Genomic DNA, 12,820 nt, shown 5'->3' with positions numbered 1-12,820 from the left:
TGTCTCTTACCATCTCCTCACTTTCAGTCTGTATGTCTCCCTAAGTCTAAAGTGGGTCTCTTCTAGGCAGCACATATAATGGTCGTGAGGTTGTATCCCTTCAGCGAGTCTATCTATTGTAGTTGGAGCAAGGAATCCATTTACATGTAAGGTTATTATCAATATGGATGGTCCTCTTAGCGTTTTGTGAATTGTTTTTGGTGTGTTCGAGGAGGTCTTTTCTTTTCTTTGTGATTCCTGCCTAGAGAAGTTCCTGTATCCTTTGTTATAAAGCTGTTGCGTGGTGCTGAATTCTCTTTCCGTTTGTTTTTCTGTAAAGTTTTTAGTTTGTCCGTCCAATCTCAATGAGATTCTTGCTGAGAACAGTAACATTGGCTGTAGGTTTATTTTTCCTTTCATCTCTTTAAATACGTATACTGCCACTCCCTTCTCTCTTGCAGAATTTCTGCTGAAAGGTCAGCTGTGAACTTCCGTGGATTCCCTTGTATCGTATATGCTGCTTTTCCCATACTTCTTTTTACATGCTTTCTACGTATTTAGTGTTTAATAGTTTGATGAATACGTGTCTTGGCGTGTTTCTCCTTGGATTTATCCTGTATGGGACTCTCTGTGCTTCCTGGACTTGATTAACTCTTTCCTTTCCCATCCTAGGGAAGTTTTCAACTATAAACTCTTCAAATATATTCTCAGGCCTTTTCTATTTCTCTTCTTCTTCTGAGACCCATATAATTCGAATGTTGGTGCGTTTACTGTTCTCCCAAGGGTCGCTGAGACTGTCCTCCGTTCCTTTCTTTCTTTCTTCTTTCTTCTGCCCCGCTGTATTTATTTGAACTATTTCATCTTCCAGGCCACTTAACCGTTCTTCTGCCTCAGTTATTGTGCTACTGATCCATGCCAGAGAATCATTATTTTCATGTATTTTGTTCTTCATCATTGTTTTTTTGCTCTTCAGGTCTGGTCGTCCCTTGTGAAACGTTTCTTGTATTTTCTCTCTCCTATTTCCATGATGTTGAATCGTCTTTCCTATCATGATTCTGAATTCGTTTTCGGGTAGACTGCCTATTTCCTCTTCATTTGTTAGGTCTGGTGCGTTTTGACCTTGCTGCTTCGTCTGCTGTGTGTTTTTTGGTCTCCTCATTTTGCCTAACTTACTGTGCTTGGGGTTGCTTTTCACAGGCGGCATGCCCGTAGTTATTGTTGATTTTGGTGTGTGTCCCCGGCGGCTAAGGTTTGTTCAGTGGATTGTGTCGGCTACTGCGTGGAGGGGAGTTGTGCTTGTGTTCTCTTGAATGAGGCTGGATCTTGTCTTTCTGGGGGGCATTTCCACAACTGCTGGTGTGTACCTTGGTGCCTCCGTCCTTCTTATGATTTAAGGCATCCTCTCTGATGACGGATGGGGCTGTGTTTCTGTCTTGCTCATTGTTTGGCATACGGTGTCCCGCACTGTAGATTGCTGGTCACTGAGTGCATGTGGGTCTTGGCGTTAAGACAGAAGTCTCTGGGAGATTTTCTCCATTTGATATTATGTGGAGCTGTCAGGTCTCCTGTGCACCAGTGTCTTGAAGTTGGCTCTCCCACCTCAGATGCACAACACGGACTCCTGGCTGGAGCACCAAGAGACATTCATCCTCACGGCTCAGAAAAAGTGGGAGAGGAAAGAGAAGGAAACAAAGAATGCAGATACAATAAAACAACATAAAGTAAAATCAAATAAAATGAAGTTATTAAAATAAAAAATATGTATCAGGAGAAAATTTTAAAAACTAAAAAAAAGCATAACAGACAGACAGAACTCTAGCACAAATGGTTAAAGCTCAGCTCTACAGACAAAATCGCAAACAGCAGCCTACACCTCCACACTCACAAAAAGTGAAAAAGTGGAAAGAATAATATATCTTTGCTCACAAAGTCCACCTCGTCAATTTTGGGCTGATTCATTGTGTATTCAGGTGTTCCACAGATGCGGGGTACTTCACGTGGAATGTGGAGCTTTCATCCACTCTTCCTGCGGCTGCTGGGAGAGATTTCCCTTTGGCTTCTTTGTTCGCACAGCTCTCCTTTGACAGTTGCATTTGCTTCATCCCATAGTTTTGGGTGGTCGTATTTTCATTGTCACTTTTTCCCAGGTAGGTGTGATCCCATCTTGGTTTTCGGCAGTGAATTCTTGGTTATGTAACAGCGTTTTCTTTGGCTTCCCCGTGTTTGTATTATTTATAGTTGTTTTTTTTCCTTTTAATTGCTATCTAGTTTCATAGCACTGTGGGCGGAAAGTAGACCGATACTGTTTCAATTTTCTTAATTTTCTAAGGCTTTGTTTGTGATCCTACATATAATATATCTTGGAGAATGTTCCATGAGCACCTGAGGAAAAACTGTTTTCTGTTGTTTTGCAACAGAATGTGGTATACATATGAATGAAGTCCCTCTTGTTCAATGTGTCATTTGAAACTGATGTTTCCTGATTTCTTTTCATTTTGGATGATCTGTCCGTTGGTGGAAGTGGGGTGGAAATGTCCCCTACTCTTTGGGTGGTACTGTCAAGTTCCCCTTCATGGCTGTTAGGATATATGTTATGTATTGAAGTGCTCCTCGATTGTGTTCATAAGGATTCGCATTTGTTATATCCTCTCCTTGGTTGGTCCCTTGGTCAGTATGTAGTGTCCTTGTTTGTTTCTTGCACTAGTCTTTATCTTAAAGTCTATTTCGTCTGATATGAGAATTGTAACTCCAGGTTTCCTTTGATTTCCATCTGCATGGAATGTCTCTTACCATCTCCTCACTTTCAGTCTGTATGTCTCCCTAAGTCTAAAGTGGGTCTCTTCTAGGCAGCACATATAATGGTCGTGAGGTTGTATCCCTTCAGCGAGTCTATCTATTGTAGTTGGAGCAAGGAATCCATTTACATGTAAGGTTATTATCAATATGGATGGTCCTCTTAGCGTTTTGTGAATTGTTTTTGGTGTGTTCGAGGAGGTCTTTTCTTTTCTTTGTGATTCCTGCCTAGAGAAGTTCCTGTATCCTTTGTTATAAAGCTGTTGCGTGGTGCTGAATTCTCTTTCCGTTTGTTTTTCTGTAAAGTTTTTAGTTTGTCCGTCCAATCTCAATGAGATTCTTGCTGAGAACAGTAACATTGGCTGTAGGTTTATTTTTCCTTTCATCTCTTTAAATACGTATACTGCCACTCCCTTCTCTCTTGCAGAATTTCTGCTGAAAGGTCAGCTGTGAACTTCCGTGGATTCCCTTGTATCGTATATGCTGCTTTTCCCATACTTCTTTTTACATGCTTTCTACGTATTTAGTGTTTAATAGTTTGATGAATACGTGTCTTGGCGTGTTTCTCCTTGGATTTATCCTGTATGGGACTCTCTGTGCTTCCTGGACTTGATTAACTCTTTCCTTTCCCATCCTAGGGAAGTTTTCAACTATAAACTCTTCAAATATATTCTCAGGCCTTTTCTATTTCTCTTCTTCTTCTGAGACCCATATAATTCGAATGTTGGTGCGTTTACTGTTCTCCCAAGGGTCGCTGAGACTGTCCTCCGTTCCTTTCTTTCTTTCTTCTTTCTTCTGCCCCGCTGTATTTATTTGAACTATTTCATCTTCCAGGCCACTTAACCGTTCTTCTGCCTCAGTTATTGTGCTACTGATCCATGCCAGAGAATCATTATTTTCATGTATTTTGTTCTTCATCATTGTTTTTTTGCTCTTCAGGTCTGGTCGTCCCTTGTGAAACGTTTCTTGTATTTTCTCTCTCCTATTTCCATGATGTTGAATCGTCTTTCCTATCATGATTCTGAATTCGTTTTCGGGTAGACTGCCTATTTCCTCTTCATTTGTTAGGTCTGGTGCGTTTTGACCTTGCTGCTTCGTCTGCTGTGTGTTTTTTGGTCTCCTCATTTTGCCTAACTTACTGTGCTTGGGGTTGCTTTTCACAGGCGGCATGCCCGTAGTTATTGTTGATTTTGGTGTGTGTCCCCGGCGGCTAAGGTTTGTTCAGTGGATTGTGTCGGCTACTGCGTGGAGGGGAGTTGTGCTTGTGTTCTCTTGAATGAGGCTGGATCTTGTCTTTCTGGGGGGCATTTCCACAACTGCTGGTGTGTACCTTGGTGCCTCCGTCCTTCTTATGATTTAAGGCATCCTCTCTGATGACGGATGGGGCTGTGTTTCTGTCTTGCTCATTGTTTGGCATACGGTGTCCCGCACTGTAGATTGCTGGTCACTGAGTGCATGTGGGTCTTGGCGTTAAGACAGAAGTCTCTGGGAGATTTTCTCCATTTGATATTATGTGGAGCTGTCAGGTCTCCTGTGCACCAGTGTCTTGAAGTTGGCTCTCCCACCTCAGATGCACAACACGGACTCCTGGCTGGAGCACCAAGAGACATTCATCCTCACGGCTCAGAAAAAGTGGGAGAGGAAAGAGAAGGAAACAAAGAATGCAGATACAATAAAACAACATAAAGTAAAATCAAATAAAATGAAGTTATTAAAATAAAAAATATGTATCAGGAGAAAATTTTAAAAACTAAAAAAAAGCATAACAGACAGACAGAACTCTAGCACAAATGGTTAAAGCTCAGCTCTACAGACAAAATCGCAAACAGCAGCCTACACCTCCACACTCACAAAAAGTGAAAAAGTGGAAAGAATAATATATCTTTGCTCACAAAGTCCACCTCGTCAATTTTGGGCTGATTCATTGTGTATTCAGGTGTTCCACAGATGCGGGGTACTTCACGTGGAATGTGGAGCTTTCATCCACTCTTCCTGCGGCTGCTGGGAGAGATTTCCCTTTGGCTTCTTTGTTCGCACAGCTCTCCTTTGACAGTTGCATTTGCTTCATCCCATAGTTTTGGGTGGTCGTATTTTCATTGTCACTTTTTCCCAGGTAGGTGTGATCCCATCTTGGTTTTCGGCAGTGAATTCTTGGTTATGTAACAGCGTTTTCTTTGGCTTCCCCGTGTTTGTATTATTTATAGTTGTTTTTTTTCCTTTTAATTGCTATCTAGTTTCATAGCACTGTGGGCGGAAAGTAGACCGATACTGTTTCAATTTTCTTAATTTTCTAAGGCTTTGTTTGTGATCCTACATATAATATATCTTGGAGAATGTTCCATGAGCACCTGAGGAAAAACTGTTTTCTGTTGTTTTGCAACAGAATGTGGTATACATATGAATGAAGTCCCTCTTGTTCAATGTGTCATTTGAAACTGATGTTTCCTGATTTCTTTTCATTTTGGATGATCTGTCCGTTGGTGGAAGTGGGGTGGAAATGTCCCCTACTCTTTGGGTGGTACTGTCAAGTTCCCCTTCATGGCTGTTAGGATATATGTTATGTATTGAAGTGCTCCTCGATTGTGTTCATAAGGATTCGCATTTGTTATATCCTCTCCTTGGTTGGTCCCTTGGTCAGTATGTAGTGTCCTTGTTTGTTTCTTGCACTAGTCTTTATCTTAAAGTCTATTTCGTCTGATATGAGAATTGTAACTCCAGGTTTCCTTTGATTTCCATCTGCATGGAATGTCTCTTACCATCTCCTCACTTTCAGTCTGTATGTCTCCCTAAGTCTAAAGTGGGTCTCTTCTAGGCAGCACATATAATGGTCGTGAGGTTGTATCCCTTCAGCGAGTCTATCTATTGTAGTTGGAGCAAGGAATCCATTTACATGTAAGGTTATTATCAATATGGATGGTCCTCTTAGCGTTTTGTGAATTGTTTTTGGTGTGTTCGAGGAGGTCTTTTATTTTCTTTGTGATTCCTGCCTAGAGAAGTTCCTGTATCCTTTGTTATAAAGCTGTTGCGTGGTGCTGAATTCTCTTTCCGTTTGTTTTTCTGTAAAGTTTTTACTTTGTCCGTCCAATCTCAATGAGATTCTTGCTGAGAACAGTAACATTGGCTGTAGGTTTATTCTTCCTTTCATCTCTTTAAATACGTATACTGCCACTCCCTTCTCTCTTGCAGAATTTCTGCTGAAAGGTCAGCTGTGAACTTCCGTGGATTCACTTGTATCGTATATGCTGCTTTTCCCATACTTCTTTTTACATGCTTTCTACGTATTTAGTGTTTAATAGTTTGATGAATACGTGTCTTGGCGTGTTTCTCCTTGGATTTATCCTGTATGGGACTCTCTGTGCTTCCTGGACTTGATTAACTCTTTCCTTTCCCATCCTAGGGAAGTTTTCAACTATAAACTCTTCAAATATATTCTCAGGCCTTTTCTATTTCTCTTCTTCTTCTGAGACCCATATAATTCGAATGTTGGTGCGTTTACTGTTCTCCCAAGGGTCGCTGAGACTGTCCTCCGTTCCTTTCTTTCTTTCTTCTTTCTTCTGCCCCGCTGTATTTATTTGAACTATTTCATCTTCCAGGCCACTTAACCGTTCTTCTGCCTCAGTTATTGTGCTACTGATCCATGCCAGAGAATCATTATTTTCATGTATTTTGTTCTTCATCATTGTTTTTTTGCTCTTCAGGTCTGGTCGTCCCTTGTGAAACGTTTCTTGTATTTTCTCTCTCCTATTTCCATGATGTTGAATCGTCTTTCCTATCATGATTCTGAATTCGTTTTCGGGTAGACTGCCTATTTCCTCTTCATTTGTTAGGTCTGGTGCGTTTTGACCTTGCTGCTTCGTCTGCTGTGTGTTTTTTGGTCTCCTCATTTTGCCTAACTTACTGTGCTTGGGGTTGCTTTTCACAGGCGGCATGCCCGTAGTTATTGTTGATTTTGGTGTGTGTCCCCGGCGGCTAAGGTTTGTTCAGTGGATTGTGTCGGCTACTGCGTGGAGGGGAGTTGTGCTTGTGTTCTCTTGAATGAGGCTGGATCTTGTCTTTCTGGGGGGCATTTCCACAACTGCTGGTGTGTACCTTGGTGCCTCCGTCCTTCTTATGATTTAAGGCATCCTCTCTGATGACGGATGGGGCTGTGTTTCTGTCTTGCTCATTGTTTGGCATACGGTGTCCCGCACTGTAGATTGCTGGTCACTGAGTGCATGTGGGTCTTGGCGTTAAGACAGAAGTCTCTGGGAGATTTTCTCCATTTGATATTATGTGGAGCTGTCAGGTCTCCTGTGCACCAGTGTCTTGAAGTTGGCTCTCCCACCTCAGATGCACAACACGGACTCCTGGCTGGAGCACCAAGAGACATTCATCCTCACGGCTCAGAAAAAGTGGGAGAGGAAAGAGAAGGAAACAAAGAATGCAGATACAATAAAACAACATAAAGTAAAATCAAATAAAATGAAGTTATTAAAATAAAAAATATGTATCAGGAGAAAATTTTAAAAACTAAAAAAAAGCATAACAGACAGACAGAACTCTAGCACAAATGGTTAAAGCTCAGCTCTACAGACAAAATCGCAAACAGCAGCCTACACCTCCACACTCACAAAAAGTGAAAAAGTGGAAAGAATAATATATCTTTGCTCACAAAGTCCACCTCGTCAATTTTGGGCTGATTCATTGTGTATTCAGGTGTTCCACAGATGCGGGGTACTTCACGTGGAATGTGGAGCTTTCATCCACTCTTCCTGCGGCTGCTGGGAGAGATTTCCCTTTGGCTTCTTTGTTCGCACAGCTCTCCTTTGACAGTTGCATTTGCTTCATCCCATAGTTTTGGGTGGTCGTATTTTCATTGTCACTTTTTCCCAGGTAGGTGTGATCCCATCTTGGTTTTCGGCAGTGAATTCTTGGTTATGTAACAGCGTTTTCTTTGGCTTCCCCGTGTTTGTATTATTTATAGTTGTTTTTTTTCCTTTTAATTGCTATCTAGTTTCATAGCACTGTGGGCGGAAAGTAGACCGATACTGTTTCAATTTTCTTAATTTTCTAAGGCTTTGTTTGTGATCCTACATATAATATATCTTGGAGAATGTTCCATGAGCACCTGAGGAAAAACTGTTTTCTGTTGTTTTGCAACAGAATGTGGTATACATATGAATGAAGTCCCTCTTGTTCAATGTGTCATTTGAAACTGATGTTTCCTGATTTCTTTTCATTTTGGATGATCTGTCCGTTGGTGGAAGTGGGGTGGAAATGTCCCCTACTCTTTGGGTGGTACTGTCAAGTTCCCCTTCATGGCTGTTAGGATATATGTTATGTATTGAAGTGCTCCTCGATTGTGTTCATAAGGATTCGCATTTGTTATATCCTCTCCTTGGTTGGTCCCTTGGTCAGTATGTAGTGTCCTTGTTTGTTTCTTGCACTAGTCTTTATCTTAAAGTCTATTTCGTCTGATATGAGAATTGTAACTCCAGGTTTCCTTTGATTTCCATCTGCATGGAATGTCTCTTACCATCTCCTCACTTTCAGTCTGTATGTCTCCCTAAGTCTAAAGTGGGTCTCTTCTAGGCAGCACATATAATGGTCGTGAGGTTGTATCCCTTCAGCGAGTCTATCTATTGTAGTTGGAGCAAGGAATCCATTTACATGTAAGGTTATTATCAATATGGATGGTCCTCTTAGCGTTTTGTGAATTGTTTTTGGTGTGTTCGAGGAGGTCTTTTATTTTCTTTGTGATTCCTGCCTAGAGAAGTTCCTGTATCCTTTGTTATAAAGCTGTTGCGTGGTGCTGAATTCTCTTTCCGTTTGTTTTTCTGTAAAGTTTTTAGTTTGTCCGTCCAATCTCAATGAGATTCTTGCTGAGAACAGTAACATTGGCTGTAGGTTTATTCTTCCTTTCATCTCTTTAAATACGTATACTGCCACTCCCTTCTCTCTTGCAGAATTTCTGCTGAAAGGTCAGCTGTGAACTTCCGTGGATTCCCTTGTATCGTATATGCTGCTTTTCCCATACTTCTTTTTACATGCTTTCTACGTATTTAGTGTTTAATAGTTTGATGAATACGTGTCTTGGCGTGTTTCTCCTTGGATTTATCCTGTATGGGACTCTCTGTGCTTCCTGGACTTGATTAACTCTTTCCTTTCCCATCCTAGGGAAGTTTTCAACTATAAACTCTTCAAATATATTCTCAGGCCTTTTCTATTTCTCTTCTTCTTCTGAGACCCATATAATTCGAATGTTGGTGCGTTTAATGTTCTCCCAAGGGTCGCTGAGACTGTCCTCCGTTCCTTTCTTTCTTTCTTCTTTCTTCTGCCCCGCTGTATTTATTTGAACTATTTCATCTTCCAGGCCACTTAACCGTTCTTCTGCCTCAGTTATTGTGCTACTGATCCATGCCAGAGAATCATTATTTTCATGTATTTTGTTCTTCATCATTGTTTGTTTGATCTTCAGGTCTGGTCGTCCCTTGTGAAACGTTTCTTGTATTTTCTCTCTCCTATTTCCATGATGTTGAATCGTCTTTCCTATCATGATTCTGAATTCGTTTTCGGGTAGACTGCCTATTTCCTCTTCATTTGTTAGGTCTGGTGCGTTTTGACCTTGCTGCTTCGTCTGCTGTGTGTTTTTTGGTCTCCTCATTTTGCCTAACTTACTGTGCTTGGGGTTGCTTTTCACAGGCGGCATGCCCGTAGTTATTGTTGATTTTGGTGTCTGTCCCCGGCGGCTAAGGTTTGTTCAGTGGATTGTGTCGGCTACTGCGTGGAGGGGAGTTGTGCTTGTGTTCTCTTGAATGAGGCTGGATCTTGTCTTTCTGGGGGGCATTTCCACAACTGCTGGTGTGTACCTTGGTGCCTCCGTCCTTCTTATGATTTAAGGCATCCTCTCTGATGACGGATGGGGCTGTGTTTCTGTCTTGCTCATTGTTTGGCATACGGTGTCCCGCACTGTAGATTGCTGGTCACTGAGTGCATGTGGGTCTTGGCGTTAAGACAGAAGTCTCTGGGAGATTTTCTCCATTTGATATTATGTGGAGCTGTCAGGTCTCCTGTGCACCAGTGTCTTGAAGTTGGCTCTCCCACCTCAGATGCACAACACTGAATCCTGGCTGGAGCACCAAGAGACATTCATCCTCACGGCTCAGAAAAAGTGGGAGAGGAAAGAGAAGGAAACAAAGAATGCAGATACAATAAAACAAAATAAAGTAAAATCAAATAAAATGAAGTTATTAAAATAAAAAATATGTATCAGGAGAAAATTTTAAAAACTAAAAAAAAGCATAACAGACAGACAGAACTCTAGCACAAATGGTTAAAGCTCAGCTCTACAGACAAAATCGCAAACAGCAGCCTACACCTCCACACTCACAAAAAGTGAAAAAGTGGAAAGAATAATATATCTTTGCTCACAAAGTCCACCTCGTCAATTTTGGGCTGATTCATTGTGTATTCAGGTGTTCTACAGATGCGGGGTACTTCACGTGGAATGTGGAGCTTTCATCCACTCTTCCTGCGGCTGCTGGGAGAGATTTCCCTTTGGCTTCTTTGTTCGCACAGCTCTCCTTTGACAGTTGCATTTGCTTCATCCCATAGTTTTGGGTGGTCGTATTTTCATTGTCACTTTTTCCCAGGTAGTTGTGATCCCATCTTGGTTTTCGGCAGTGAATTCTTGGTTATGTAACAGCGTTTTCTTTGGCTTCCCCGTGTTTGTATTATTTATAGTTGTTTTTTTTCCTTTTAATTGCTATCTAGTTTCATAGCACTGTGGGCGGAAAGTAGACCGATACTGTTTCAATTTTCTTAATTTTCTAAGGCTTTGTTTGTGATCCTACATATAATATATCTTGGAGAATGTTCCATGAGCACCTGAGGAAAAACTGTTTTCTGTTGTTTTGCAACAGAATGTGGTATACATATGAATGAAGTCCCTCTTGTTCAATGTGTCATTTGAAACTGATGTTTCCTGATTTCTTTTCATTTTGGATGATCTGTCCGTTGGTGGAAGTGGGGTGGAAATGTCCCCTACTCTTTGGGTGGTACTGTCAAGTTCCCCTTCATGGCTGTTAGGATATATGTTATGTATTGAAGTGCTCCTCGATTGTGTTCATAAGGATTCGCATTTGTTATATCCTCTCCTTGGTTGGTCCCTTGGTCAGTATGTAGTGTCCTTGTTTGTTTCTTGCACTAGTCTTTATCTTAAAGTCTATTTCGTCTGATATGAGAATTGTAACTCCAGGTTTCCTTTGATTTCCATCTGCATGGAATGTCTCTTACCATCTCCTCACTTTCAGTCTGTATGTCTCCCTAAGTCTAAAGTGGGTCTCTTCTAGGCAGCACATATAATGGTCGTGAGGTTGTATCCCTTCAGCGAGTCTATCTATTGTAGTTGGAGCAAGGAATCCATTTACATGTAAGGTTATTATCAATATGGATGGTCCTCTTAGCGTTTTGTGAATTGTTTTTGGTGTGTTCGAGGAGGTCTTTTATTTTCTTTGTGATTCCTGCCTAGAGAAGTTCCTGTATCCTTTGTTATAAAGCTGTTGCGTGGTGCTGAATTCTCTTTCCGTTTGTTTTTCTGTAAAGTTTTTAGTTTGTCCGTCCAATCTCAATGAGATTCTTGCTGAGAACAGTAACATTGGCTGTAGGTTTATTCTTCCTTTCATCTCTTTAAATACGTATACTGCCACTCCCTTCTCTCTTGCAGAATTTCTGCTGAAAGGTCAGCTGTGAACTTCCGTGGATTCACTTGTATCGTATATGCTGCTTTTCCCATACTTCTTTTTACATGCTTTCTACGTATTTAGTGTTTAATAGTTTGATGAATACGTGTCTTGGCGTGTTTCTCCTTGGATTTATCCTGTATGGGACTCTCTGTGCTTCCTGGACTTGATTAACTCTTTCCTTTCCCATCCTAGGGAAGTTTTCAACTATAAACTCTTCAAATATATTCTCAGGCCTTTTCTATTTCTCTTCTTCTTCTGAGACCCATATAATTCGAATGTTGGTGCGTTTAATGTTCTCCCAAGGGTCGCTGAGACTGTCCTCCGTTCCTTTCTTTCTTTCTTCTTTCTTCTGCCCCGCTGTATTTATTTGAACTATTTCATCTTCCAGGCCACTTAACCGTTCTTCTGCCTCAGTTATTGTGCTACTGATCCATGCCAGAGAATCATTATTTTCATGTATTTTGTTCTTCATCATTGTTTGTTTGATCTTCAGGTCTGGTCGTCCCTTGTGAAACGTTTCTTGTATTTTCTCTCTCCTATTTCCATGATGTTGAATCGTCTTTCCTATCATGATTCTGAATTCGTTTTCGGGTAGACTGCCTATTTCCTCTTCATTTGTTAGGTCTGGTGCGTTTTGACCTTGCTGCTTCGTCTGCTGTGTGTTTTTTGGTCTCCTCATTTTGCCTAACTTACTGTGCTTGGGGTTGCTTTTCACAGGCGGCATGCCCGTAGTTATTGTTGATTTTGGTGTCTGTCCCCGGCGGCTAAGGTTTGTTCAGTGGATTGTGTCGGCTACTGCGTGGAGGGGAGTTGTGCTTGTGTTCTCTTGAATGAGGCTGGATCTTGTCTTTCTGGGGGGCATTTCCACAACTGCTGGTGTGTACCTTGGTGCCTCCGTCCTTCTTATGATTTAAGGCATCCTCTCTGATGACGGATGGGGCTGTGTTTCTGTCTTGCTCATTGTTTGGCATACGGTGTCCCGCACTGTAGATTGCTGGTCACTGAGTGCATGTGGGTCTTGGCGTTAAGACAGAAGTCTCTGGGAGATTTTCTCCATTTGATATTATGTGGAGCTGTCAGGTCTCCTGTGCACCAGTGTCTTGAAGTTGGCTCTCCCACCTCAGATGCACAACACTGACTCCTGGCTGGAGCACCAAGAGACATTCATCCTCACGGCTCAGAAAAAGTGGGAGAGGAAAGAGAAGGAAACAAAGAATGCAGATACAATAAAACAAAATAAAGTAAAATCAAATAAAATGAAGTTATTAAAATAAAAAATATGTATCAGGAGAAAATTTTAAAAACTAAAAAAAAGCATAACAGAC

The sequence above is a fragment of the Eschrichtius robustus genome, chromosome Y (genome assembly GCF_028021215.1).
Source record: "Eschrichtius robustus isolate mEscRob2 chromosome Y, mEscRob2.pri, whole genome shotgun sequence".
Lineage (NCBI taxonomy): Eukaryota > Metazoa > Chordata > Mammalia > Artiodactyla > Eschrichtiidae > Eschrichtius > Eschrichtius robustus.
The sequence above is the reverse complement of the archived record's forward strand: the minus strand, read 5'-3'. Positions refer to the sequence as shown.